Here is a 6,000-nt window from a genome sequence, read left to right as displayed (position 1 = left end):
AGCACAATAACTATCTATATATTATTTAGTAGTAGTAATAATAGGTAAATAATTACAATATATAAAATATGTAATACTAGTATTATATACTGTTCACTGTAATCACTCTTAACCAGTAGTTTCTCACTACTCACTAATTTACTGTGTTCTTAAATTGAATTTTTCAGTCTCCTATTTTAAACTCTGTTATGGGAATTTCCAAATGTATACAGAAATAGAGAAACTCAGGCGCCTGGGTGGCTCAGTCGGTTTAAGACTCTGCCTTCGGCTCAGGTCATGATCTCGGGCCTGGGAACAAGCCCCATGTCCGGCTCCCTGCTCCGCGGGGACTCTGCTTCTCCCGGTCATGCTCACCCTGCTCATGCTCTAGCTCTCAAATCTTTAAAAAAAGAAAAGAAAAAAGAAAGAAAGAAAAAAACTTTTTTAATGAACTCCCATATACCCATAACCCTGCTTCAACATTTTCAACTCATGGTCAGTCTTGTTTTACCTATACCCCCATTTACTTAAACCCCTTCCGTGATATTTCTCGTGTGTGTTACAAATATTAACTCATTAAGTTTTTTATTATTGCAGAAAAAGACAAAATTTCCTATTTGTCTGTTAAGGATGAGTTGCATTAAGTATATTCACATTGTTGTGCACCATCGCCACTTTCCATTTCCAGAACTTTCTCATTCTAAACAAACTGTATCCAGGAAACAATAAGTCTCCATTCCTCCCTGCCCCTGGTAACCTCTGTTTTTGGTGCATGGATTTGCTTATTCTAGGTACTTCATATCAGTGGAATCAAGGATATTTGTCTTTTTGTGTCCAGCTTATTTCACTTTCCATAACATTTTTAAGGTTCATCCATGTTGCATGTATCAATTTCATTCCTTTTTAAGGCCGAATAGTTCATTGTATGTGCGTACCACATTTTGATACTCATTTTTTGTCCATGAATATTTGGGGTGCTTTCACCTACTTACTATTAAGGATAATGCTGCTATGAACATTGTTGCTTAAGTATCTGAGTCTTTGTTTTTTATTCTTTGGGTAGCATAGCTAGGAGTGGAATCGCTGAATTATGTGATAACTCTTTATGTAAGTGTTTGAAGAATAACCAAACTATTTTCCACAAAGATAAACCATTTTACATGCCCACCAGCAATGCAGAAAGTGTTCCAGTTTTTTCACATCGTCTCCAACACTGATTTTTCTGGGTTTTCTGTTTGTTTCTGTTTTTAACATTAACCATGTAATGAGTGTGAAGGGTTACCATTATGGTTTTGATTTGCGTTTCTCTAATGGCTAGTGATGTTACACTTCTTTTTGTGTGTCTACTGGCCATTTGTATATGTTTGTAGAAATGACTGCAGGTTCTTAGCCCATTTTTGGCTTGTTTGTTTATTTTTTGCTGTTGATTTGCAGGATATGATTTTGTAAAAAATATATTCTGGATATTAGTCCCTTATGAGATAGATGATTTGCAAATATTTTCTTCCATTCTGTGGCTTGTCTTTCCATGCTTGAGTTTTAATTTTGGTGAATTTGAACTTAATTATTTTGTTACCTCTGCTTTTGGTATTAGATCCAAGAGAAATCCTTGACCAATCCAATGTCATAAAGATTTTTTTCCATTTTCATCTGAGAATAGTTTTAGCTTTTATATTTAGGTCCTAACCCATTTTGAATTAGTTTTTGCATATGGTATAAGAGTTCAACTTCATTTTTGTGTACATGGATATCCAGTTTTCCCAGCAACATCTTTTGAAAAAAACTCTTTTCCCCATTGAAAAATAATCTCATCCTTCTCAAAAATTGACCACATAAATGAGGGTTTGTATTTGGGCTCTATATCCCACTGGTCTGTATGTTCTTAGACCAGTACCACACCAGTGTGATTACTGTATCTTTCTGGTAAGTTTTGTCATGAAGTGTGAGTCCTCAAACTTTGTCCTTCTTGAAGATTGTTTTGGACATTAAGGGTCCCTTAAAATTTCGTATGAATTTTAGGACAGGTTTTTGTATTTCTACAAAACATGCCATTGGGATTCTGATAGGGATTGTACTGAATCTATAGATTATTTGGGGGTACCACTGACATCTTAACAATATTAAGTTTTCCAATCCATGAACATGGATGTCCTTCCATTTATTTATGTCTTCTTTAATTTCAGCAATTTTTAAAAAATATTATTTGACAGAGCACAAGCAGGCAGAGTAGAAGGGAGAGGGAGAAGAGGGCTCCCCGCTGAGCAGAGAGTCAAACCCAGGGTTTGGTCCCAGGATCATGATCTGAGTCAAAGGCAGATGCTTAACCAACGAGACACCCAGGTGCCCCTCAGCAATGTTTTGCTGTTTTTATTATACAAGTCTCTCATTTCCTTGATTAAGTTTATTTCTTTTTTGTTGTTGTTGTTTTATAAACATATATTTTTATCCCCAGGGGTACAGGTCTGTGAATCACCAGGTTTACACACTTCACAGCACTCACCATAGCACATACCCTCCCCGATGTCCATAACCCCACCCCCCTCTCCCAGGCCCCCTCCCCCCAGCAACCCTCAGTTTGTTTTGTGAGATTAAGAGTCACTTAGGGTTTGTCTCCCTCCCAGTCCCATCTTGTTTCATTTATTCTTCTCCTAACCCCTTAACCCCCCATGTTGCATCTCCTCTCCCTCATATCAGGGAGATCATATGATAGTTGTCTTTCTCCGATTGACTTATTTCGCTAAGCATGATACCCTTTGGTTCCATCCACGTCGTCGCAAAGCAAGATTTCATTTCTGTTGATGGCTGCATAGTATTCCATTGTGTATGTATACCATCCATTTTTTTCAAAGATTAAGTTTATTTCTAAACATTTTATTCCTTCTGATGCTTTTATAAATGGAATTGTTTTCTTAATTTCCTCTTTCTGAATGATCATTGTTACTGTTTAGAAAAGCACCTGATTTTTATGTGATTTTTTTTAATCCCACAACTTTGCTAAATTCATTTGTTAATCCAAACAGGGGTGTGTGTGTGTATGTGTGTGTGTGTTGTATACTCCAGGGTTTTCTACATATAAGATCATGTTATCTGCACAAAGGTAATTTGACTTCTGCCTTTCCAACTTAGCTTTTATTTCTTTTTCTTGCTTAGTTGCTCTGGCTGAAACTGTTAATACCATCTCAACTAGAAGTGGTAAAATTGAACATTCTTGTCTTATTCCTGATCTCAGGGAAAGCTTTCTTTCCATCACCACTGAGACTGGCATTAGCTATGACTTTTCATATATTACATGTCTCATATTGAGGAAGTTTCCTTCTATTCCCCAGTTTATTGCTGTTTATTATTTTAAATCATGAAAGTATTTGAATTTTGTCAAATTCATTTTCTGCAGCAAGTGATATGATCATGTGGTTTTGTTCCTTTTCATTCTCTAATGTGGATTACATTGATTTTTGCATGTGGAGCCATTCCAGCATTCCAGGAATAAATCCCATTTGGTCATGATGTATAATCCTTTCAATATGTTGCTGAATTTGTTGTTGGTAGCATTTTGTTGAGATTGTTTGTTTTGCGTCAATATTCGTCTTGGTTTATTTTTCTTTTCTTGTAGTGTTTGGCTTTGGTATCAGGGTATTGATGGCCTTATAGGATGAGTTAGTGTTTCCTCCTCATTAATTTTTTGGGAAAGTTTGAGAAGGATTAATGTTAATTTTTCTGTAAATCTCTGGTAGAATTCACTAGTGAACCCATCTGTCCAGGGCTTTTCTTTGTTGGGAGGTTTTTGATAACTGATTCAGTTTTCTTACTAGTTTTTAGTATTCAGATTTTCTACTTCTTCATGATTAAGTTTTGGTAAACTGTGTGTTTCTAGGAATTTGACCATTCATATAGGTTAGCCAGTTTGCTGGAAGACAGTTGTTCATAGTATTCTGTTTTTGTTCCACAAAATAATCCTTTTTATTTTCATAACATCAGTAATAATGTCCCTTTTCTGATTTTAGTAATTTGAATATTCTTTATTTTCTTGTCAGTCTAGCTAAAGGCTTGTCACTTTTGTTGATTTGGTTTTAAGGCTTGTTTATTTGAGAGAGAGCGTTAGAGAACGCGCGTGCGTGTGCACATATGTGAGCAGGGAGGGGCCAGAGGGAGAGCGAGATTCTCAAGCAGACTCCCCACCGAGCATGGAGCCCAACACGGGGCTCCATCTCATGACTCTCAGATCATTACCTGAGCCGAAATCAATAGTTGGATGTTTAAACCACTGAGCCACCCAGGTGCCCCAGTTTTGTTGATCTTTGTAAAGGACTGACTTTTAATTTTGATTTTCTCTATTGTTTTTCTGTTCTTTATTGACCCAGATTTAAAACAAATTCTTAATGTATCATCTATAAATAATTCAGTATTATTTTTAAAATAAAGTTAAAATTTTCAATTTTAGATTTTAAATATGAGAATTTTAAACCACAAAGTAACACTATTATTATGCCTTAAATTTTAATATATTTTTAAATTTTATTTATTTGACAGGGTGAGAGGGCACAAGCAGGGGGAGCCTCAGGAGAGGGAGGGGAGGGCGGGAGTCTGATGTGGGGCCTGATCCTACGACTCTGGGATCATTAGCAGATGCTTAACCAGCTGAGCCACCCAGGCACCCCTTAATAACTTTAATATCAAATCTAGTCTGCATTCAAATGTCTTTGGTCATTTCAGTTATTTTTCCAAGTGGTTTGTTCAAGTTGGAATCCAGACAATCCACAAGTTGCTTTTGGTTGGTATGTCTCTGAGATTTCTTTCTTTATTTTTTATTTTTTAAGATTTTACTTATATGACAGAGAAGGATCACAAGTAGGCAGAGAGGTAGGTGGGGGGGGGGGGAAGCAGGATCCCCGCCGAGCAGAGAGCCTGATGTGGGGCTGGATCCCGGGACCCTGAGATATGACCTGAGCCGGAGACAGAGGCTTAACCCACTGAGCCACCCAGGCACTCCTCTGAGGTTTCTTTAAATCTGTAGGTTCTTCTTCCTCTGTTTTATTACTTTTTAGTTGTTGGAGAAATCAGAACAATTTTGAGAATTTTCCTTGTTTTTGATACCATTGAATTTTTAGGAAAATCTTTCTTGTATTCCTATAAGCTGGTGGATGTACAGAGTTAATCAGATTCAAGTTCTTTTGTTTTACTTTGCTTTGTTCAGGAGAATCCTTCTTAGGTGGTACTATGTTCTTTGTGTTGCATCACACGAAGAGGTACATTTTAGGTATTCATCCCTTTTTGTTATAGTAAGATTAATTATTTCAGTTCAGGTATTGTCATCTTGAATGATCCTTTATGAAGTTCCCTATCAGTCTTCACTGAATGATTTTAGTTTAGCATCCATTAATAATTGCTTCTGGATCTATTATTTTATTAGGAGTTGTGAAATGGTGGTAGTTATAGTTTATCATTCCTTCTGAATTGTGGGACATCTAAAAAGAAAACCTATTTAGTTATCCCAAGACATATAGTTCATATAGAACCGGCGGATAAATGTTTGGCTCATGCCTTGTTTCCCAAAGGTAACCAATGAGGCTTTTTGGTGCCTCTGATATCCTTATGTATGAATAAATTTTAACATCTAATGTGTTTCAATCCACGGTGGCAATTTTTCAATGTTGAATTGTCTCACTGGCTACAGGTCTTCAAATTGGCTCCTATGTCCTTATTCTTTAATCCTAATAGTCTTTGATAATTTTCTTGCTTTCTGGTATAATAAAGTATTTCAGGCTGGTCTAATACATTTCCTGTCTAGACCTGGAAACAGCCATTCATTCCTCCACGGAACTGTGGTTCTTTTCAGGGGAAATGCTATTTAGAGACCATAACTGAGGCACAGACTTATTATGTCTGGTTTTTTTTTTTTAAAGATTTTATTTATTTATTTGATAGACGGAGATCACAAGTAGGCAGAGAAACAGGCAGAGAAACAGGAGGAAGCAGGCTCCCCGCTGAGCAGAGAGCCCGATGCGGGGCTCGATCCCAGGACTC

This window comes from Lontra canadensis, unplaced genomic scaffold (assembly GCF_010015895.1).
Source record: "Lontra canadensis isolate GAN:19392208 unplaced genomic scaffold, GSC_riverotter_1.0 scaffold29, whole genome shotgun sequence".
In the NCBI taxonomy this organism is placed as follows: domain Eukaryota; kingdom Metazoa; phylum Chordata; class Mammalia; order Carnivora; family Mustelidae; genus Lontra; species Lontra canadensis.
This window is presented reverse-complemented; position numbering follows the sequence as displayed.